At 37.6% G+C, this 25421-nt stretch overlaps 1 long non-coding RNA gene across 1 annotated transcript; it reads right to left on the reverse strand.

Moving 5' to 3' along the window:
• On the reverse strand, positions 1 to 25176 carry LOC143266936 (uncharacterized). Its single transcript, XR_013041791.1, has 3 exons — positions 24455 to 25176; positions 5552 to 5663; positions 1 to 596 (listed from the first exon to the last, which is right to left on the reverse strand). It is a non-coding gene; the product is annotated as an uncharacterized LOC143266936 (long non-coding RNA).
• Between the last annotated feature and the right edge of the window lie 245 nt (positions 25177 to 25421).

Consider the following 25421-nt stretch of genomic DNA (forward strand, 5'->3'; position numbering starts at 1 on the left):
ACAAAGTTCAGATTTTACACTCTAGCCCCATGTCACCATAGAAAGATGGCAATTTTGGCTTTCTTAATAAAAAGCTAGCAGGAGGAAAGGCCCTTGGCTCCTGACCCACCTCTCTGTATTCCAGAATCCCTCATCGTGTACTCCACAGACCATCATTTTTACTTCAATCAATGAAAGTCATTTCTGAAATGGAAATCCCCCCTCTTCTTCCATGTCCTTCCTCCCAGCAGCTGTTACCAGATCCATTCCTGTCAGTACCTAGGATCTGACCACCCTAATGAGCCGGGCTCAGCCACCCTTCTTCCATAAGACAAGAAGAGGCCAAGTTAGCAGTGAAACACTGAAAAAGGAAATTAATCCACTGGAGCCTCATTGGGAAGTGGGACAAAGAGGTCCAGAAATAGTCCCTCAGTTTCCATTAGAGGGTTGAGGGAAATCCCAATTTCTTGATTCTACTATTTCAATAGTCGGACAGCCAAATTTGAAAAGAGATTATTACTAGGATAGGTACCTTCACAGACTAAACCCCAATACAATCACCTTTGAATTCCTTATGAGTCACTTTTATCTTTGAGAGAATGACATCAGGATTGCACCTGCCAGGAAGCTGATTATTTTGAAACTGATTATAGATTCATGGCTTTAGAATCTTACACTGATGTTCTTTGGGAACATTTAATGCATACAACTTATTGAACAATTCAGAATTTAATGTTTGAAATTAACAATAAGGTACATAACTCTTCTTTGTATACAAATTAGGAAAAGTAGTTACTTATCAATTCTCATTTTAAAGTTAATTATTAATATATGCTGTGTTAACTTTCTGCAAATATAAATTTATTCAATTTTAAACTTTATGTACATGTATAATCTAGTTAAGTTACATACTATATTCACACATGCCATCTTTGAAAGCAGCTAGCAGTAAATTCTTAAAGTGTTTTATCAACATTTGCCTCCCAGACTCAAATTAACCACACACAGCATCACTATAATGCAAGAAAATACAAACTTTGATTTGTATTCTTCCTTGATTTGATATAAATTACGTACACAATAAGGCATTTGCATCAAGATAGGTCAGAAATAAAAATCTCTCCTACCATACTTTGCATACACATTGGCACCAAGTAATATTTAAATTATAGTGCATGAAATAAGTAAATTTCGTATTAAGTAGTATCTATTTCTCTTTTTTCTGAAGACAGTGCTAAGCAGTAAATAGCACCACAAACTTCACTCAAGGAACTGTTGTAAAGATTGGAATTCTCCTCTGAGGATTTGCAGTAGTGAGGTATAAATGTATCTCACAATGAAATTCAGCATAAAAGATTATTCATTTTTAATCAAATACAAAGCATGTCTCTATATACCCCAATTAGCATCCACATGTCTTGTGTGAGAATAGAAATCATCTTTTAGAATAAATGCTGGAATTTGAAAACTAGGACCAAAATACATGAAAAAAATGATATAGTAAAACTTATAACTGAAAGAAACAATTTTGAACTGTTTGGAAAACAATACAAAATTAATATTGTCAATTTTTGGTGAGATTGGCCTCTCAACCTGCCACCATCCATAGAATCTCAGTTGTATAGTCTAATCAAACCCTCTGTGTTGGCATCACACAAAAAATATCCATTTCCATTTTTTATATATCTTGTATAATATCAATATAACTTTTTTAAAGTTTTCTTTTTACTGAGGAAAGTATAACTATGTTTAATAAGAGCAATTTCCTTTACAATATTATTCTGCCATTTCTTTCAATGACACTAGAAGCATATTTCTGACACTGAAAATGATTATTTTTGGTTCAGTTTGATTTAGAGGAGCTTCTCTTTCTTTCTCACTTGTTCTCTTCAATTCTCAACAAAATGCTTGCACACTCAGGTTATATACACAAGTGATTACCACTTAATAATGAATATTACCTAGGAAATTAAATGTAAGATGATTACTGTGGAAACATTATAGAGATTTTCTGTTTAGTTCTGTATGGTACAACGTGCCAAACACCAAATATATATTTACATGACTATATGATATATATCCTGTCACAAATTGCTTCTAGATATAAAGGAAATGAAATAATATAAAATTAAACCAAATACAAGTGAAAATTTCAGTCTATAGACAGGATCCATAAGGCTGGTGCTCATATGACCCTCACATAAACCTATAATTATTACAGTAAACATCATAACTAAAGAAAGACTAAAAGCTAATAATGTAATAATTCATACAGAGCACATGAGTAACTGTTTGTACTAGAAAACCCAGGATTTTAAATATTCAGAGTTATCCTCTCAATAGAGGAGCTATATATCTGTTTTCCATGCAGAAGGCTGAGAGTGGATATTGTTAATTGCCAGGTGATCTGTGCTATCTGAGTGGCCATGCCACACTCAAATCCCCCAGACTATTATGTTTACCCCAGATTCTTCCCTCTCTAGACCTTTTTCTTGAGCTTTTTTTTCCTCAGTCAATAGAACCTATACTTAGGGAAACAGTCACATGTGCTTTGTAGTTTAGTGACCTACACAATCATAAGACTACACCAGATCATCCTCTGGGCCCTTAAGCTATAGAAGCCATTCTTTTTTTTTTTTTTTTTTTTTTTTTTTTTTTTTTTTTTTTGGTTTTTCGAGACAGGGTTTCTCTGTGTAGCTTTGCACATCTCCTGGAGCTCACTTGGTAGCCCAGGCTGGCCTCGAACTCACAAAGATCCACCTAGCTCTGCCTCCCGGGTGCTGGGATTAAAGGCTAGAAGCCATTTGTATGGAAGAGGTCACAAGTACTTTGCAAAAAGAGTTTTGATGTCATCATGTCTTAAGCTTTATTGTGCACATGGGATTGAGAAAATTGTTACCAAGAAACTTTTTTTCCAAAATTGTACTGTACTTTAATGCCTAAAATTTAAACTGCCCAGTGTCAGACTCCTGAAATTTAAGCCAACACTGGCAACTGAGTTATGTTGAACAGGATTTCTTTCTTGCCTCATATGGATCATTATTCTGCTGGCTTTGGTGTTTCCAGTGACCCACACAAGTAACATTGTTGCTTATTATTATTGTCAAGGACTGTGTAGTATACCTAACTTATAAGATCTGGACCACAGCAGATTTGCATGCATAGCAAACACAACCACAAACATAACACATGGTTCTCTATCTGTACCACAAAGACTTCAGTCAAATTTAGGAAGTTTTCAGCTCCATTACCCTCTAATGGGATTACCATGGTATATGTTGTGGTTGAGTGAAATCTCCCTTCTCTCTCTTTTCCTCCCTCTTTCTTCCTTCCCCCTTTCCTTCCCCCTCTTTTGATGTGTAGCAAGGGTTCCTGCAGAGCTCTCTGCAGCTGGTTTGATTATGGGGTGTTAGCTTATGGCTTGGATCTGTCTTTTGTGATGTGTTCTACAGCCTTGAAATGGTAGCTCTACAGGAATAACTTTGTGTCACCTTATATTTCTTACTTGAAGGTATAAATGAGATTCAAAAGATGCTATGGAGTTACTCATAAGTGAAAATGTGCCTTAAGTCACAAGTATATTATCAGTGAATTTGTACTGGTGTTAATATGTAATAAATACTGAAGAATAAGAACTCAACTGAGCATAAACTTATTTTATATACATGAGCGGAATATTTACACATTGAACTTGTTAGTATTGTAACCTTGAACCAAAGCACACTCTTGATTCTCCTGTGACATTATGCTTCTTTATAAAAAGAGATATGTGCACCACATACATTGTTATAAGGATTGTGATATTTATCAAACAGAAACAGAGCAAAGAGGAAATTGTATCCACATTTCTTAATTGATAGCTTTTAAAATAATTACTTTATTTTCAGTGAAGAAATAGAGGATGGTCAGTCTAAATATCTTAGGCATTTGGTGCATTGTTTGATTGTAAATCTTATTCACCATGGCTAATGCAATGAATAACACACAGGGTTACTTATTAAAAAGAATTCTTGTAGACGATTTACTGAGTAACAGTAAATTGGATTCTTTTGTTCTATGCCAGTTTCAGCTCAGCTCACTGATGGTCATTCAAAGTGACTGTTAGAGATTGCTTTCTCTTCTGTCGTTTATGTCCATATGGTAAATGTGACTTATTTTCATGTTCTATTAGGGTGTTTGGCCATCCCATCACCAGAGGATAATAGATGTGGAACAAGGATGACTGGACTGCTACTCACATCACCAGGAAGGCTATCTAGAAAACAGGACACCAAGAAAGACACAGAGATCGCCCAATGACGAAGAAATGGCTGAGATCTACCTGAACAACCTGGACATGAGTGGTAGTAATGAAGGGCGAGGGTCGAGGGAAAGAGAGCCTGTGGGAGCAGGACATCCCAGCTGGATCCAGAACAGAGAGGGAGAACAAGGAATAGGAGACCATGGTAAATGAAGACCACATGAGAAAAGGAAGAAACAAAGTGCTAGAGAGGCCCACAGAAATCCACAAAGATACCCACACAATAGACTGCTGGCAATGATCGGGAGACAGCCGGAACTGGCAATACTGTTTCTTAATGACAAGTGTCAACTGTGGTTACAGATATCCTAGCCATTGCATGCACCATCTTATCTACAGGGTCAGGTGGCTGTTTGTGCAGCATAGAGAGCCTACATTTCCCAAACTGTCATTACTGGCAGCCAGAACTTAACTCACAAATGGATGAGTCAGGAAGTTCAATAGAAAGCAACCTGGGGGTTTCTCCAATGGGTCTGAGCGAGAAGAGGCTGTGCACCTGAAGATTCCTCTGTGTAACTATGTTCTACCTGATTTCTTTTAGCGAGGGTCCCACTCCTCCTGCAGATTGTTGTATTTTTAGTAAGTTTGGAAAATAATGGACTTCTGCCAGCAATAGGGAATTTTGGCTCAAGCTGAAACCTGTAGCTATTTTTTAGAAGTGATCTCTGAGTCTAGTCCTGGGACATTTGATGGTAAGCAGCCACACCACGGCCTTGTTTTGCATTACTAGGAAATCCTGCGTTGTTGTGCGCCATTCTTCTTTCTTTTTGTACTTCAGTCTACATTTATTCTCAAAGAAATAAATCAGATTTTAGAAACTGTTCAAATTTAACCTCTTTGAAATAATCTCAGGGGGATTTGAGTTCCTAACCCCAGTTATAATCATACAGTAAGGCTGTGGCACATTGCTTCACATGTATGTATGGGCACTAGTCACTCCCCCATAGATTCTGCAGTGTTCTCAGAGCCTTGCCTTGAAGACTTATTCCTATATTCAGGAGACACAAACATATCACTTAAGGTCCCTTTTGATAACAAGATGTTCTTAGGAATGTAGTTTTCTTTTTCTTTTTACCTGTCTTCTTGATCAGTTGAAATAATCACTTTTCACATTTTAAAATATAATGGAAGCAATTAAAGTTCACCTAAGGCACATGATACTTAATATGATTGTTTTCATTTCTATCTTGTAACAGATTAAAACAGCAATTTAATGCTTGGATCAAGTTTTCTTCCAAAGCTAGTATGAAATGGAGGAAGGCATAGACGTACCTTATACTCTCTGAGGTCTCAGAGCAAACAGAACAGACATCTGCTTCACATCACCCAGTGTGTTTGCTTCTTCCAATGAAGTACTGTGTGTCTATGACCAAGCCTTATGCATCTGGAATAAGAAGCAGTTTGCAGATTAGGCATGGCTTCCTCAGGAGGAAAATACAGCATTCACTATATCCATCGGGGATCATTTTCTAGAGCTATGAATACTTAAAACGTATTTTTTGAAAAAGACAAATTATCTGTATTAAGTGATGACATTCAGTTCCTATCCTGTCTTAGATACCAGAACACATAACACTTCTAAAATACAATGTCTTTCTGGTTTAACTAAACTAGCTGGTTATACTTTTAGTATAACTTTCTTGTTATACTAAACTGGGAGAGTGTGGTGGAGGCTCACAGTAGGGTTTTCTGAGTCTCTTGATCATACTCTGGGTGGCTCTGTCTAAGAAGCAATGTTCTCTCCTATGTTCTCCTCACTCCTTCTTTCTTTTTCCTTCTAGATCTTCAGCTTTTACATTAGCAGTCCTCCACACCATTCTGACCTGTAGTCAGGGTTCAGCTCGCCCTACTGTGTTTCTCTCATCCATGTAATAATCATACTGGGAAACATCTCCTGGTTAATTTTTTCTCTTCAGTTCTATTTATTTATTTATTTATTTATTTATTTATTTATTTATTTATTTATTTATTTATTTATTTAAACCTGGACCATTGCTCCCAAGAAATCTTGTCTGACTTGGGTTCAGTCAGCATCATTAATGGAGAAAAACCCATTATACACCCGTGGATATGTCACCTTGTGTGTGCTAGTCCTTCTCTTCTTGAGTTTGTGCAACACAGTTAAGATCTGCAGATGTTCCCATGCACTACAAACATTTATCTTCATTTAATGAAGAACATTAGGATTTAACATTCTTTTAAAAGAAACTTCAGAATGTTAAAATGACCTTGGGGAGAAAAAAACAGTCTTTACATTTTCTTTGCCAAACAGGAAGCATCCATTTTTCAGAGTCTAAAATTGTTATATGATGCTTCTGGTGAACACTGATCTCTACTAGAGAAAATGTCCAAAAGTCCTACCAGTCTAAAGAGCGATCATGGTGATGTCATTTCCTGCATTAACATAAATCAGTGCCAGGTCTGAAGGAACTATATAGACTAGTGAGCTGACAGAGATGAGGATAGATATGAGTCACCACAAAGACATCTCACTGTTCTCTACTTTTAAAACCACGCTCATTCTCCATAGAGGAATTTAAGGATTTTTATTTCTTTGTTTTAATTTGTCCTTAATGCAAATATTATTTTGGAACAAATGACATTTGTAGTGAATGAACAAAAGGATATGGATATGTTGATAGATACTGGATATATTGATTTAAAAAATACTTTCTTGTGTCACATACAAAATTGTCCTTAATAATCTTGAGAGCACTGAAAAAAATTAAAATACCAATTTGCTTAATTTGAACTATGTTTTCAGACAGCTTGATTAAATTTAGAAACAACTTTGTAAAATACATTTTTAGAGCTTCCATATGTATTGAGTTATTTTCATATAAACACTCAATGATGACCCAGCAGGTAAATCCATCTGTTGCCAAGACTGATGACCTTAGTTTGGTCCACAGGACCCACATGCTGGGAGAGAACAAACTCCCACATGCTGACCTCTGTGTTTCTCTCTGTACCCCCCCCCCAACCTCTCCTTTTTCCTCTCTCCCCACTCCTCTCTCTCTCTCTCTCTCTCTCTCTCTGTATGTGTGTGTTTCTGTGTGTCTGTATGTATGTGTGCGTGTGTGTCCCTCCACACAACATCTCATTATGTAACCCAGGCTGGCTTGTACTTACTATGTTGTCCAACATGGCCTCAACTCACACCAATCCTCCTGTCTCAGTCTCATGAGTGTTGTGATTCCTGGCATTTGCCATCACAACTGGCTTACAGAAAGCATATGAAAAATCACTCCTATCATTTGTTAAAACATTAGTTCCTATAGATAGTATGTGTTTGTGTATGTCATGTGTAGATAGGTACCTGCTGAGGCCAGAAGAGTGTGTCAGATTCCCTGAACCTGGAATTTGTGTTTTGATGATCAAAACCTAAGGTCCACTTAGAGAGCTATAAGTGATATTAACTGCTGTGCCATCTTTCCATCCTACTTCTATTTTATAGTATTGAAAATATTAATTTTTCCAAGATATTAATTTCATCAGAACACAAGCTTTCACTACAACATACAAAGGAAAAAGTGGAACCAATGGTCCAATAAAGCAAAACTTTTTGATATGCATGATTATTTTAATTTGGAATGTATGTTTTCTTAATTTTCTGGAGGCAGAATCAAAGTTAAAATTATTTCTGATTATATTAAATATGCAATTGTATCTGTCAATCTTCCTGACTGAAGAGGGAAAAATTGCAAAAAAAAGTTTGATTTTTCATGAAATATTTCTATAATGACAATATTAGGAAATACTATTTTGAGTTTAACGCCCTCCATGGTGGGGTTTTGTTTGGCATGAGCTTGCACAGGTCTGGTGCATGCTGTTAAAATCACTGTGAGTAAATATGTGCAACTTCCATGATGTGTCCGGAAAACACTGTTTACTTATAGCCATACAAGGCCTTTGGCTCTTACAATATGCTCCACCTCTGGCTGGGGAATTATTGGCAACTGATAGCTGCTGAAAGAGGGAGTCAGTTTTCTTCACAATTGCAGCCTCTGGTGGGTCATCTGCTCCAGTGGAAGGAAGTCCACACAGCCAAGAATATATGGGCAGTACAAATTGGACTTGATGGGTTAAAAAACAAAAAAGGAGTGCTGATTTATGGGAAGGCCCTATTTAAGTGAAAATATGGTTTATTTTTAGTGGTAAATAATGTTTTACTTTAATGCATTGAATAATGAAATTTTACTACATAGATGCAATTAACTCTAAATGAATTAAAACTGATATAATTGATTTAAAGTCATTATTCCAATCACTTAATATTCAGTCAAATTATTTTTAGGCATATGATAACCACAATACTACTTAAATATAATAACCTCAAACTGTATGTTTGTGTATGTGCGTTTGTAGAAAACAATAATTTATATTTACACCAGAGAACCTGAAACTGAGTACATATTTTAACTGAAGAAAAGTATTAAATAGTGATTAAAATTTATTTATTCTATCATGTTAAAAAAAGGGGGTTGAGCAATGGATCAGTGATTAAGAACATGAACTGCTCTTCCAGGGGATTTGAATTTGGTTCCCAACACCCATGTCTGGTGTGTTACAACAGCAGTACCTCCTGCTCCAAGGGTCCAAACAATCCCTCCTGACCTCCTTGTTCACCTAACAGAGTTATCTATACCCATGTGTATACAGACAAATTAAAAATTAATCTTATAATGGACTAGTCAAAGGAAAAAATGTGGCAGTGTACCTATGCTGAGACTGCATGGTGAGGATGGAGACCTTTGTGTCACAGGCTTCCAGCAAATTCCATCAGTTACCTTGTTAGATCTTGGAAGACCTCTCATGATACCCTCTTCTAAAGAAAAGCTGACACTTTGTCCATCTCATCTTCTTTTCTATTTCAGATAATGCTAGTTTTTCCATCTCTAGAAGTTTGAGTTAGACTATTTGAGGTATTTCCTGTATTCTTTAATCAGCATGCCCAGGTTCTCATCGGCCTTCTTAAACAATACACTGGACAAATGTATCTCTGTGTTTAGTAATAATAATTATGTGGCATCATTAATTAAATCCATCATCCGTCTGTGCCTTTTCTCAGTTTGTTTCTGTTTATTAAATCTTTCTCTCCTTATTTCTTTGCAAGCAGACAGTAATTGTCTGCCAAAAGCAACCATAAATTTTATGTTCTTTGATGCTGAATTTTTTCTCTCTCTAAATGTTCTTGAATATTTGATAAAAAACAACAGTTATTTTTCAATTGATAGTTTAATCTCTCGGAGGCTGACATTTAAATGTGATAAAAGGAACCACTAGTTTAAGACTAATTTTTCCACTACACTGATCAGTGGCCTCCGGAAACCTCTGTGTAAGGCTTCATGAATTGTGAGTCTTTTTCTCAGCAAGGGACCAGAAGTCATTTATGCACTGATACATTTACTTGAATGTTGACAGGGTTCACCAGGATCTTTCTTGGACTTAGGCAGCTTTCTCCACTAACGCCCACATCATTCCTCAGCTCTGTGAATAGGGAGAGCCCCAGTGGCCTCTGTGTGTCTTCCCATACTGCTCCCTTCTGTGTGGTATTGTCACTGAAATCTCTTGTCTCCTTGACTTTCATAGAAACTTGTTCTTTGTTCTTAGCTCAGCAAAACCACTGGGCTCTTGTCAGGCTTGACAACCTCTGCTGGAGCTTGGCAAAGTATCCATCAATAAGCAAGACTTTTTCAAGTCGTGTCTTCTCTCTGTCTCTGCTCCTGGCTTCTCTCTGTGTGCTATGCTGCATTCAATATGTAAACCTTTCAAGTTAATCAATGTTTATACTATGACCCTACCATAATGTATAGTAAACTGTGCTGAAATTGGCTCTTTATGTGAACTTGTGAAGATTTCTTTCTGCATATTGTCCACAAACGGTAGACCCTCTCTGTTTTAAATTGACTATGCATACGTAGCCTCTGTCCCTGCTCATCTGAAATCCACCTGCAGACTCCGTTTCCACCTATGTAGTCTGTTGCTAGAGTTTTTCTCCAGTCCTGCCTGGCCCACAGTCAGGACAAATCTCTCTCACCTGCCAGTCCCACAGCCACTCAAACCTAACCAAGCAAACACACAGAGACTTATATTGCTTACAAACTGTATGGCCACAGCAGGCTTCTTGTTATCTAGTTCTTCTGTCTTAAATTAACCCATATCTATTAGTCTATAAGTTGCCACGTGGCTCGTGGCTTACAGGTACCTTACGTCCCGCTTGTCATGGCGGCAGCTGGCAGTGTCTCTCTGCCTCAGCCTTCCACCTCCCAGAATTCTTTTCTCTGCTTGTCCCACCTATACTTCCTTCCTGGCTATTGGCCAATCACTGTTTTAATTATTAACCAATCAGAGCAACACATTTGACATACAGAACATCCCACAGCAGTAGTCTATACCATAATATTATTAATTCAGAAACTTGCTGACAACCTACCCACTGATATTTCTCCAATGTGTGTGTGTGTGTGTGTGTGTGTGTGTGTGTGTGTGTGTGTGTGTGTGTGTGTGCTTGTGTGTGTTACTGTTTCTCTTTGGATTTTCAATGGAGAATTACCATGGACCATTATGTAGAGTCAGCAGTCTGATCTTCAGGAAATGAAACAGAAATTATTTCCCTCTGTGTAAACAGAGTGACAAGCCTGGACTCAAGCCTGACAGTGTCAATCCAACCATTCCTCTTGACACCTCTCGTGTTTTTTGGAACCCTCTGCTCTTTGGGATGCTGTGAAGGGAAGGTGTAGCCATGGACCAAGTGGGACTCCTGCAGAGAGGCCTATCTTTTTTACTCTGCAAAGCTAATGACCCTGAGTTTGCAGCATGCACTGAGAAAGAATTTGGATACTGAAGTCATTCTGTTGTGAAGTAACATCAGTTTCACATTTTCCTAGTTGTATGCATGCTCTCTAGCAGGAAATCTCAGCATTTTAGCTTCACTCATTTTCATGCCCCAAAACTGGGACAGGAAAACACACAAGTGTAGGAAATTATGGGAAAATGCTGCCACAAATGTAAAGGACGTGTCTCTTTTCATACTCAGTGTCACTGCTACAGTACACATTCATGAATGCAGCTGCCTTTCTTATACAGGAAACACAACTGCCTGTGACCTGGTCAATCCTCTGCTGCAGTGAAGTAAATGTGCTACCAGATTCGGACCAGAGAGATGAATGTGTAACCAGATCAGTAGTTAGGAATTCTACTTGATATAGGAGAAACACATAGATGAATTTTATCACTAACAAACAGAAAATAAAGGTGAGGGAGGGGGAGAGAGAGAGGGAGAGGGAAAAGAACAAGAAAGAGAAAAGAGGAGGGAGGTAGAGAGGAAGAGGTCTTTGTTTTATAAACGCAAAGTTCTATTAATAGAAGTGTATTTCTGGTCAGCACACACTGTGTATGGATTGAAAGAACCCCATCAACTTGTACAATTATTGCACATTGTTCCTAACACAAAATGGGATTTTTATCTCCCAAAAGTTGTTAAATTCTCACGTTAAAATAAAATATTAGATTAAAGAAACTCATTCAAGTATCAAGAAAATGGCATTTATGTTCAAGAAATGTTCTTTTTTTAAAGCAGATGTAATTACTTCTGTGTGAGCCAGATCTTCCATCCAAGCCAGCTTCAAGCTACTGTCTTTGTCATTCCTTTAACCAATGGTGAGCAGTGTGCTCTTCCCATTTAAAAACTGTGTTCTAAATTACCATTTCAGTGTCAGCCAAACTGGTGCTGCTAAGTAGCCAGATTGAAACAGCAGATGTAAAAGCGAAGGAATGAAAACAAGTAAAGTAATAATAATAATAATAATAATAATGACATGTGTGAGTTCCAGCCCTCTCCACCACAGAGTTACTGGCTTGGTGACACAATGGTCTGTGTGAAGGGGGCAGTTCAGGATCAACAAAGGCATTGGTGTGTGAGGGCTTCCTTTGTTCCTAATCCAGCGACTGTGACTGTGCTATTTAATATATTTCCATGACAATTGTCTGAGGGAGAGAGAGGGGGAAGGGAAGAAAAGGAGAGGAGGAAGGGAGAAGAGAGAGGCCCACACAGACAGAGACAGAGGCTGCCTGGCTGCCCTGACCCAGAAAACTAGAGAAGAGATAAACCTGGACAGTGAGCCACAGTATAATTCTGACCAGTCTTGCTCAAGCTCTTTAGGTTGAGGCTTGGGTTGTAGCTCAGTTGGTAGAGTCTAGCACGCACGAGTTCCAAGACACCAGTCAAACAGGAGTGAAGAGTAAGGTTAGAAATGCACTTGTTCAGGGATACGTGCTTCAGATATTGTATCAGAGGTTAAAAACTTAACAGAATGGAATGAGTTTACAGAAAGAGAAAAAGGGTTTAGTCAGCAAATTCAGTGGGTAGCTTTGCTATAGAAATGGTGCTGACATTGGAAGGATATGTCTAAAGAGAGGGTGAAATGGAATTGTAGAGACTAGCAGGAGGGAGGGAAAGTTCTCACGTAGGTTCTATGCTAGTTTGTCATACACTTTCCCCCCTGGCTGAGGTCTGGGACCTGTGGGAGCCTGGAAACTAGAGGTTCTTACATTCTTACTTGGTTTATTTGGAAACATGGTCTCATGTATCCCAGGACAGCCTCTGGTTATGCAGCTGACAATAACTTTCAACTCCTGATCTTCCTGCTTCCACTGCCTGAGTTCTGATATTATAGGCATGTACTAACACATTAGGTCTATGTAGCACTGGGGATGGAACCCATGGATTCTCCATGCTAGGAAAGCACTCAAATGACTTAGCTATAGCCTCTGTCTCAAATATGGGCCTCTAGAATGACTGCCCAAGCTCTTCTCCCTGTGTAATTATGTACTCAGATGTCGCTACTGTCTTCCTGTCTCTTAAAAGACACTAATGGCTTCTCTGGTTTTCTAGCCAGTTGCCAGCAGTGTGCCAGCTGCTTCCTTCACTGAGTGATTTCCTTTATGGCTCTTTCTTCACATACTCCATTGTTGTGTTTCTTTGTAAAACCTGGCAAATATATCATGCCACTATTTTATTGACATGATTTCTGATATATCTTCATTTTATGACTGTCAAAAATGTACTGGGCTTGGAATTGAAATAGGTACAAGAATGAGTGAGCAAATGGTTGTTAAGAACTGCTAAAGTTCCCCAAAACAAACAAAAATACAAAGGGTGATGGATGTAGCTCAATGGCAGATTGTTTTCTACAAGGAGTAAAGTATGTGTACAATCTACAGCACTGAAAATCAAATGGACAGTGTTAAGGCAGTCTATACATCCAAAGCCCATACTAGTATTGTACAAGATGTCCCAGTGGCTAAAGGATTAAGATAGCCTAGGCAGTTGAAACAGTCTGAATTTGTTCACTAGAAAATATCTGAGATTAAATTGTAGAGAGTCGAGTAGCAACTTAAAGTATGACAAATGGATTAGAGCAATAAGACTAAAGTAAAAAAGTCTTCCATACTTCTCTGCAAAAGGCAAGTACACTCAACATATAAAACATTAAGCCCAAACAAAACAAATATCAGTTGGATGATCAAGGAAAATATGGTAATAGCAAATATTTTTATTAAATATTATGTCAAGTTGGGTGATATGAATAATATAAAATATTAGTAAAATTCTAAAAGACCATGTTAGCATTTATTCACTCAATATGATCACATGTCACATTGTAACCTTTTATTTTTGTTTTAACTTTCATTTATTTAAAATTATGAAAGAGCTAACTAAAATTATAGAGATTACTTGTAGCAATCCCCTTTCCTCTACCTAGACTTCTGGTATTTAATGCTTCAGCAACATTAGAGACTTGATTTAAGCACACTGATCAGGTGATAAATCCTCTTCAGTGCTCTGTGTCTAGTACTTAACTCCTATTTGCAACTAGGCTTCCCAGCATGAACAGTCTGCTCTGTGTACTTGGGAACCTGGAGAACTTAAACTTGGATATTATTTGAGCTACTATCCTCCCTTGCCTTCCCCATCTCTTCTTTCAGAATGTATTTTGTATGTATGTATGTATATATATATTTGTATTTTCTTAGAGAAGGCAAACAATTTAGAAAATTGCTACAAATATGTTGAAAATATGACCATTAATTGATTAAACATACTTGACATTATTCTGAGAAGCAGGAAAAAGTATCAAGAAAAATTTTGATAACTGGGGTATTAGCCCTTTAGCTCAAATTTGAACTATTTATGTTGATGAGAACAAAATCCTAGTACTTTGATTAAGGACAAACACATATGACCACATATGACAGAGTACAGGAAGGAATATAGGAGGATATAAATAACACTGAATACCTTTCACATGGAAGGTATTCACACATGGAAGCCTACTTACTACTGTATATACTACATATATATATGAAGAAATAGATAAATAGATAGATAGATAGATAGATAGATAGATAGATATAGATAGATAGATAGAGTTAAAATGGAGTTATCCTGTAATGGGTGACAGTGCCTTACTAGACACCAAAGCCTAACAATTAAAAATGCCCAGTTCCAGGAGTGGGTTGCATCTTAGGAGATGTTGCCAGTGAGCCCCATCAGCTTGCAATATTAAATCTATTACCAATACTCCAGATTCAAGCTGATGCTGATTTACAAGCCTCATTCCTGCTGAGTAGCTTTCATAGTGCTGAAGATGATATGCATACTAAAAATTGCGAAAAGTAGTCTCTTATCTTACCCACCTCTTAACCCTGTAAAGTACAATTACCAGCTTTGCAAGACATGCTCATTGATGTATAGTGGCAAAAACATCATGGGAGCAACCAACCACTTATGATTGCATTTATATAACACTTCACAAGATAAAACTCATATTTGGCAGCAATGTTGGGTCACCAACCTGAGAATAGACAGATCATAGGCCCTAGTGAAAGATTTACTACTACTATTCTGATAAATGGAGATAGTTTTAAACTGACTGCTATTGACTGGCAGGTTAATGCATGTCTCAATTCTCATCAGAAAGGCTTCACTTTGCTTTGGTGTTTAACACAAAGACCCACAATGGTCAAAGGTTCAGAGCATAAGAATTTGTAGAATGCTAAGTCCATAAATGGGACATCTATAGCCCAAATTTCAATGATCACTGTGAAAGAAACAAGCAGAAAGACTCTGTGAGCCAGTGATGATGGATGAATACACAAGAACATTACCATCCAGACTCAAGGAACCTGTATATATGAACTAACAGTAATTGTAACAGCATACACAAGTAGTCACATATATTTTTTATAATGTATTTACTCATAGGCAATTTATTGTTAAATATTTTTCTTTTAAGTTCTTGGAGAATTTTGTCCAATGTGTTTTGGTTACATTCAGCACTCCCCGAAATTCTTCCAGAACCAACTCTCATTTATTCCTCAGTGAACATTGTAACTACTTTTACCCCTCACAAATCAAGTCCAGTTCGAATTGCCTGCATATTCCTCTTGATGCAGCCTTCACTGAAGTGTGGTCAATTTACCAAGAACAACAATCTTAAAGAACTTCGTCTCTCTCCCAGCAGCTATCAATTGAAATACTCAGCTAGGCATGGGACTTAATGTGCACTTAGTTAGTATTACTTGAGCTTACATGGGGCTTGTGTATGCTATTACAATTACTGTGGGCTGGCACACTGGAGATGGACATATGCCTTACAGAGATGGCAGATCCCAATAATGATAATGTAGAAGGGGATGAGATCCTGTTTTAACAAAAGAAAATATATGATAGCTAGCCACTTATGCTGTGGAATCGCTCTGTATAAATAAAATTCTGATTGGCCAGTAGCCAGGCAGGAAGTATAGGTGGGACAAGCAGAGAAGAGAATTCTAGGAACTGGAAGGCTGAGACAGAGACACTGCCAGGTGCCACCATGACAAGAAAGATGTAAGGTACCAGTAAGCTACGAGCTGTGTGGCAAAGTATAGATTAATAAAAATCAGTTAATTTAAGATATAAAAACTGTTAACAAGAAGCCTGCCATAGCCATACAGTTTATAAGCAATATAAGTCTCTGTATGTTTACTTGGTTGGGTCTGAGCAGCTGTGGGACTGGCGGGTGAGAGAGATTTGTCCTGACGGTGGACCAGGCAGGACCAAAAATCTCCAGCTAAAATTGGCGTCCAACAGCTCAAGTCTCCACCAAAAAAAAAAAAAAAAAAAAAAAAAAAAAAAAAAAACTCCAGCTACACACTTACACTTGAACATTCAGATTTAAAAATTTCATATGGTATACATTGCTGCCATTGTGTCATATTGTGATATTGTGTACTTGAATAGATCTCATTATTTACATGAAATTCAAAATTTATTAAGCTTCTTGTATTATGCCTAGAAACAGTAAGATAAAAAAATACTTCTCAGAAATATAACCCCTTGTGTTGTGATCTGAGAGTCAAAAATTAGAAGCCGTGAGCTCATTATAGAGAATGCTGTCTGCAAACAATGGCCTTGCTGTGTCACAGTGTAAATTCAAGCCCTGTCTGCTGTGGTAATTCTAAGCACATTTTATCATGCCCCGAATAGTAGCTTATGAGCTGCTGATGTGGCACCTTAAACAGGGGTTAGGTAATAAAAGATGTTGAATATACAGGCCATCTTGGGGGCAAAAGTGCAATTGTTGGTGAGAGAACATTGCTTCCCCTTCTGAGTTTTGTAGGCTAATCGAAGAAATACACTGGCAACAGACTTGTCAGGAAAAAGCACATACACACAAGTTAGATTCAATATCAAAAGCACCAGTGGACCATAGGAAAAGGGTTCAATGCCCACAAAGTCTGAAGATTTGTGAGTTTGTATGTCTTCTTAATCCCAGAGCAAAAAGGGAATGGATGTTGCAGGACAGAAGACAGATTGTGGATGAATGGACCCTCTTCCCTGCACCTTTGATAAGTTCTTTTTTCTGAAAGATGAAACTCCAGGGCAAATTTCAGGGAATTGTGCCCTTCCTGTAGGACATGCAATTGGGAAGATAAAGGTAAGCCAGAGAAAATGTCTCTGAGTTGTTGTTGTTCTTGTTGCTGCTGTTTTCTCTTTCAAATAATCACTAGGGACACCTGGCATACTTTAGGTGCCTTGCCATATTTTCTCTTGTATCATGGTTCAGTGTGGCATATTCTGCTTTCTACTATGCTACTAAATGAATCGAGATGGAGGTGAGGTCTGATTTTTCCATGTAGGGAAGGCCTGATGCCATGAGGACACTGAGGACAAGGGGGCCCAGGTAAATGTTAAAACCCTTCCTGCTGTAGTATTTCCCTGATTTTAAAGACGATATATATTGTCTTCAGAGATTCAGGAGTGTTATACATATTTCACATCAATGGTGTCTACAAAAGAGAAGCCAGAACTCTCCCTCTCCATTTTGACACAAGAACACAGGTAAAAAGCAGTCCTCTATGACACAGGACAGAGGATGTCACCAAACACCAAATCTGCCAGCACCTTGATGAGTAACCGTCTCTCCAGGGTGGTGGGAAGTAAGTTCATTTTGCTTTTGAGTGTCATTGACTATGGTAATTTCTTATAGCCTGAATGAACTAAGACATGCAAGTACCACACTTCCAAACAGATGCATATAGACATGCATACAATCATATATCAAGGTTTGCTTATAAGGAACTAACTTAAATACTATGGAGTTAGGGATGTCCAAATTCTACAAAGACCCAGGAAAGCTGAGTCTAGTCCATTGTATGACTGTTAAGGCCAGAGTGTCAGAGGAGAGCTGAGAATGTAATCCACATTAGATGACTCTAAGAAGGTGATGCTTCACTGTGAAGTGATGGACAGAAGACGGTGGACGTCCCATACTTAGAAACTTACTCAGCTAAACACCCTATGTGATATCATTCTTCACAAATTCTACTGTCTATAAAATGACAGAGCACAGTTCAAAAAAATTGGCTTCCATTTCCCTTAAAACAAGGGTTATCTTTGGAATTAGTTAATGTTTGTAGCAATGCCTTCCTTGGTTTATTCTGCCTCTGTTGTCCTAGAATCACAAAACAAAAATTATATTTTTCTTAACAATCCTTTGGAGTTAAACAAGCCAAGACATTTCTCACTTGCTTCTTGAAATTCTTGCAATGCCTATGTTTTTTCTCCAAGTGAATTGATTCAGTCAAAACAATTGTTCAATTTCTAAGAAACATCTTGGATTACAATTTTAAGATATTACTACAGAGAAGTCACGTTAGCAAGGTTCTGAGGCAGGAAGTGACTCAAATCATGTTTCTGTGATATATTTGGCCTGATATTAGGAAGTACCTTATGTTAGTGGAGGCTATGCCAGATGCTATGGTGGACACAGCTATGTGCCTCACAGGATTCTGTGGAGCTGACCCTAAAGCCAAACATCCATGGAAAGGAAATGAATGCCAGCTATAAATAAAACCTTTTTATTATTTTATCATCACTGATTGATTCTGCCTTTATAGAAAGAAGACCCCTATCTCTGTGTAAAGCAACATTCCTAGCAATCCAACCTAAGAAGGCCTGCTCACTCATGGACATCTCAAGTGTTAAAATAAGCCTGCTCACTCATGGACATCTCAAGTGTTAAAATAAGCCTGCTCAGTCATGGACATTTCAAGTGTTAAAATGTGGAACAGGTTTTGGCAAAGCAGACTCTAGAAGCAGTGCATCCTCTGCGCACACTCATCTGTGCTCACAAAGCAGCTGCACTAATTCTACCCAAAGTTCAGGTAACCAATGCTTGTCCAGAATAACAATGAAATAGGCCAAAGGCAAGGACTGTGATGTGAACTTTTGTAATTTTACATACCTTATCGTGATGTTAGCCGGTTGCCTTGGTTATTTATCAGGTATAATCTCACTTCATAGTGGGCACAGGGAAAAAGAATAGATTTGAAACTTGGCCCTCTGAGTAGTAGAACAGTATCAGTTTGGTTCATTTCTATTGAATTCCCTGGAAACACTCATCTGCATCCTCAATCTCCTTTTATTATTTGATTCCCTCACTTATTAAAGCAATTATTGATGGACTCTTTCTGTGGATGGAGATTATTTTTCTTGATTTTCAGATTACCTACTGATTGTATTCAATATTGTGTCCAGGAGGGTTAGATTAGTGTGTTATTATTAATTATTAATGGTGTCCATTGAAAAGAATGAGCCAAATACATGGTAATTAAAATAGTGATTCTGTTTTCAACCCATGAAGTAAAATTTGGAAGTAAGAATTTCAGGGTTCAGAGAGTGACATCCTGGTGAAACGAGGATTTTGGACTTTGATGTTTCTATGAGTCTATATTGAGAGGTGCTCTGTAAACATTCCTTAATAGTCACTGTGATTACAGCTTCTAGTTCCCTTCCCTTTGCAGAATACAAGAAAAAGCTAGATCCCAGGAGTTTTGCCTCCAGAGTTACTTTCCAATATTAATATACATTCTTAAATCCCTTTCCCACACTTCTCATAGAGCATCAATAGCTGGCAATCTAAAACCTAAGCAGGCTTGTTCACAAACAGGGGCTAAAAAATACAACACTTTTTGAACAGCTCACTAGCATAGACAAATCAGCTGTATAATTATATAAATGGGAGAACAGCTTTTGAGGCCACTGAAACCTATATGGAATACACATAAAGAAGAGAAGAGTTTGGATTTAAACCTAAGTTTATAGACCATAAACCCAGAGCATTGCTATTTGTCTAGCCTTGGTCACATGAAAAGCTTAGACAGACAACAGAGCCCACAGAAAGTGACACGGTGAGCAACCTTCTGTGAGGCTGATGGACGTCAAACATGTCTATCAACAGACAGGATGATTATAGAGAAAGCTTTATTCATGTGCTCAGTTGTAACAACAGATGAGGAGCCTCTCCATTTTAGTTTACCATCCTAGTGGAAACTTGATGAATGTTTTGACGACATGCTTGCTTACTTTACTTGACTGAACTGCAGTATAACTGCCAAAAACCATTGTGGAATGTGAAAAATAGGTGAGATGCACAACACCGGTGTAGCAGAAGGTGTATTTTGGGTAAGGAATAACATCTAAGACCACAATGCTGACTGATTCCTTCCTGCCTTGTAATTTGGGAACATGGAAACAGATTTTTGTACAATAACCCAAGAAAAGGTTTAATTTTGTAAATTAAATAATATTTCCAAATACAGGTTCCTCATTTGATCACTTTGCATAACTATCACCTATTCCTGAAAATATATATAATGATGGGTGTTGATCCCTTCTAGCTGTTTAATATGAAATTCATGATATATTATTAAATATGATAAAGATCAAGTAGTAACCACCTGGAATTAAGTTAGCTGCCTATATCCCAACTGAAGACAACAGACTCAAAGGAAAATTACTTGTCTCTTAGGGGTATGGCAGCTAGAAAATCAACATACAGTGATTTCCTCAAAAATGAAGAAAACACTTATTAATGTTTCACTTTTAAAAGATGCCATTAAACAATGATGGGTATTTCAAATGTGTTGAAATTATAACCCTGTCATCCTCTTTACTCATCTCTAGCATTAAAGTACAATTTTGTTCTTTAAAAATTACTTTAGTACTTATTTATGTGAATGGTGTGTGTGTGTGTGTGTGTGTGTGTGAGAGAGAGAGAGAGAGAGAGAGAGAGAGAGAGAAAGAGAGAGAGAGAAGTGCCCTGTCATCCTCTTTACTCATCTCTAGCATTAAAGTACAATTTTGTTCTTTAAAAATTACTTTAGTAATTATTAATGTGAATGGTGTGTGTGTGTGTGTGTGTGTGTGTGTGTGTGTGAGAGAGAGAGAGAGAGAGAGAGAGAGAGAGAGAGAGAGAGAGAGAGAGAGAGAGAGAGAGAGAGAGAGCAGTGCCCATAGAGGCCAGAAAAGAGCTGGAGATGCGGATGGTTGTGAGCTGTGCTACACAGGTGCCGGGAATTGAACCCTAGACCTCTGAAAAAGCAGCAAGAGCTCCTAACTGCTGTGCCCTCTATGTAGCTGCCAGCACTTTTCTTTTAGTCAGCAACTCTGTATATCTTAACAGATTCTAAATTACAGCTACAAGTTCACATTTACTCTGTTCATACTAAACGTTCTCAGAAATGACCTGAAGCAAGTGGCATTTGTCTCCCAGGATATTTGATAATAATCAGGAAACTATTGGTGATCTAATAAATAAATATTTTCACATATTTGTATAATACTTTTTGAGCAGATGTATATTTACAGTAGTTAAAGGGATCACGACAGGCCAATTCCTTTCAATCTTATTCTATTTGTATAATGTAAGAAATAACATGTCTGCTGATGTTGATGCTTGAATACTTCTTAATGTGTGGAAGCACAATTCATACAGCCCTTCTATCTAGCTGTGCAAGGGTGGTCAGCTCAATGAGCGAAAACTTGCATCAGGTTTTGTTACAGTCCAGCACAACTTATGGTTGGTGTTATGGATCAGCTAGTTAAGGCAAGACCATAATGCTTTGCTGATGCCTATCCAAGGGAGATTCGTTTTCCTTCCACACAAGATGGTGTTTCAAACAAGTTGGCTGAGAAAGTATCTGGGATAGATGCATTCTATTTAATTCAATGAGACAGTCGCTTAATCTAAGTATACAGTAGAGTATTGCTGAACCTCCTCAGTTGATTTAATTAGATAGAGCTCAACAATTTGCTTGGTTCTTAGGGAGTGCAGATATGCTAAATAAATAATGCATTATTCAGCATTGTACATCCTTGGAACGACATGCAGCTCTTAATGACCTGTCTAATTTTAATTTCATAATTTCATATTATTTTCTAACAAGTTGCATTTCCAGAATGGTTTACATTAGGAAGATACTGTGCTTTGCAAATAAGGACAGATGAATTCCTTTCTGCAGTACGTGTTAAGTTCTTGCTTTATAATAATGCATTGGTAAGTTTTTAAACTCTGCAACTGCCCTATATAAAAAGGTAAGAGATGTAAATGGAAACCTCAGTTTGCTTAGGTTTTCACTTGGGAATCATATGTCAAATGATCGCACAGAACCCAATTAAAATACATGTCAACACTTCAGGCTATTTTAGTATCTTTCACTCTTGAGCTACCTGATGCAGATGAAATTCTGTGACAGAAACTGTTGGTTGCACAAATCTTTGATTTGCTTTTTCCTTTATTCTAGAGGGACAGAAATAATAGAAAAAAATCTAATATTTTTATTGGTAAACTGACATTAGATTTTATTTCAATGTCTCTAATCATTTTATACCATGAAGAAGCTACTTTTTAAAAATTTCAAATATATTTGGGTTTTGTCATTAGACATTGATATCCTCAAAGAATAAGATGTAGTTACCAATGTCAGGACACAAAAGAGGGTGTTAGTGGCCCTGGCCATCTGCTATATTTTTTCATGTAAATATATTTGCATATAAGTGTGTATATATTTTCTCTCTAAGCACTCCCTGGAGCCACTGCCATCAAACAGAGCATTTCTTCATCTGCCCTGTTGATGAACAGCCATATTCAGAGATGGGAGACAACCATCCACACTGCATGCAAGGTCAGAGATAGAAAACATCCTCACTTCCCACCTTCACCTCTGTTCACGCTGAACAGGTGATTTCTACGGACTTAAAGCCAGAATTTCACATTTCTCTGTGTGTTAATTTGGTAAAAGCACATCAGGTATCTCTGACACCTATAGAATATATAAAATTCATCAAGATTCCTGCTAAAATTTAAAACACCACATTTCACGTGTTTTAGGGTGTGAACATACATTTCCTGTAGGTTTATGCAGATGTGACTGGGGCTGGCAGTCTGCATGATTTTCATTGGGATATTTTTCTCATTTCACTTTCAGTGGTAGTTAAAATGAAAGTGCAGGTGGAAAGAAATGCACCATCAATAACGTGAGCTTAAACTGACTGAAAGATGAACCTGACATTTTATTATGAAGTTGTAGCTTTGTATTTTGCAGAGGTAAAAATTAGAACCAAGATTAAGTTTCCATTTTTATCAGCTCAGTTTATTTTTTCTTAGTTGTATATGGAAAAAACTACTTTACAAAATCCTAACATTTTACTCCATTTCTTGTAAATAATAACAGCACAGAAAGTTTAGCTAATTCATATTTTTCCACAAAATGTTGGAAGTGGTATAACTTTTCATATTTTGCTGGTGTTGTATTTGACATTATATTTGAAAATGGTGTGTCTAACTTATTTCAGGAAAAAATATTTGTTTTCTGACATGTGAAAGATTACTAATCTGCAGATCAGATTTTGACTGATTGCAGAGTAAGGGGCTGTGTGTAAGTTTTCATGTTTCTCCATCATTTTTTTCTCAGTAATTTATATGATAGAAGTAAAAGGACAATCTATGTCTTTAATGATGGGTGGATTGTCTCTCGCTTTGCCCGTGGGCCCTCTCAATAAAGGTGTGAAGAATAGCAATGCTTACAGTCCTGCACCTTTGATTGCAAGCCTTCTCCAGGGTTTATAGGAGAAGATTTATATGAACTGCCATAACAGAAATTCCGTGTAGTGGTTCGTCTTTGTCAACTTGACCAGAACCTAGATATACCTGACAAAAGAGAATCTCAATTAAGGAATTACTTCCATCAGATTGTGCCTTGGGCATGTCTGCTTAGCATATTCTTGATTAAGGATCAATATGGAAGGAGCCAGCCTACTGTGGGTGGTACCATCCCTGGACAGGTGGTGCCGCGTGCTATATAACAGCAAGCTCAGAAAGCCTTGGAGAGCAAGCCAGGAAGCAGTGTTCCATCATGGCAACTGCCTCTGCTCCTGCTGAGTTCCTGCCTTGATTTCTCCTGATGATAGACTGTGATCAGGACTTGTAAGGCAGATAAACACATTTCTTCCCCTAATATGCTTCTGAAACAAAACGAGGACACCCTGTGTCTAGATTCTAATTTTATAGACACAGAGGTATGTGTCTATCTAATCACTTGTCCTTTGAAAAAATAGGTTGAGGGATTCAGGTCTTCAAATCTGATGTGGAAAGAAGACCCTGTTCTAGTCTCAGGATGGAGACTGTGATGCACTATGGTAGAGGTATCACACATGCCCTTAGAATGCCCAAAGCAAGCTGCCTTTGTAGACTAAACAGTGTAAATCAAACACTTGCCTATCTGTAATTTCAATTATCTCCAACTTTGCATATCATCATAAACACAGGTATCTGATTTTTAATTTACCTTCAGAGTCCTCTGTTAATAAAGCCACAAGTGATTCCTGGTGGTAGAGATGAGTCTTCAAAAGGAAACAGGAAGGATCCCTGGGACTCCCTGGTTCAGTCTGGCTGTGCCTTCAGCTTTTCAAGAACTTGGACAAGAGCTAACTGAGCTCTCAATCTTCTTGTTTCAAGGGAGTTGAAATTAGAGGATATTGTAAAATAGAACTCAATCCAATAAAGTGCAAGGATCTCTTCTCTGCCATCTGTTTAATTGATCCCTTTCATTAATTTAATAAGAAGCATAGTAGCTCAAGAGTAGCTGCTGTTCCAGATCACTTAAGTTTTCAGGATCTGTTTCCATTTTTAGAACATGATATAAGTGTTGACAGCTGTTGAGAATACTGAGGTCAGATGTAGCAGCATCAACAGAGCATGCTGTGCTCTGAGGGAAGCTACATCACCTGTAATAAAAGTAACAGAATAATTGTAAAATGTATTCCTGTCCCATGTAATCCCTAAAGACATCTGGGCATCTGCTGTCCAGAGTGTGATAGCGTTTAATTAAAAACAAACATCTGCCAGAATTCATTAAGGGTCATTCTAGAAAATTGTTAGTGTTCTGCAATGTCCCTGGTGAGTGCTTGACAGATAAACAAAGAGCTCCTGGTGAATGCACTCGACTGTGCTGGCCATACTGTGTGTCCATCCACCATCAAGTAGCATTCCTCTTCATTAACCCTAGGAGATTACTCCAGAATTATGTTAATCTGTTTGACAGCAGTGTATATTGACAATGCATGATACCATAAAACTCTTAGTGTTAAATTTTTAAAAGAATAACTGTCCACTTAGCTATTGGTAATGCCTGTGAAACATATCTACAGTTGACATTTGGGAGTTTTTTTTTTTTTTAGTCATATATTTATGATAATCACTATAACCAATAGACTGTGTCAAAATGCAATTGTTCATTTTAGAGACAGGAAAAA

The sequence above is a fragment of the Peromyscus maniculatus genome, chromosome 1 (genome assembly GCF_049852395.1).
Source record: "Peromyscus maniculatus bairdii isolate BWxNUB_F1_BW_parent chromosome 1, HU_Pman_BW_mat_3.1, whole genome shotgun sequence".
Taxonomy (NCBI): domain Eukaryota; kingdom Metazoa; phylum Chordata; class Mammalia; order Rodentia; family Cricetidae; genus Peromyscus; species Peromyscus maniculatus.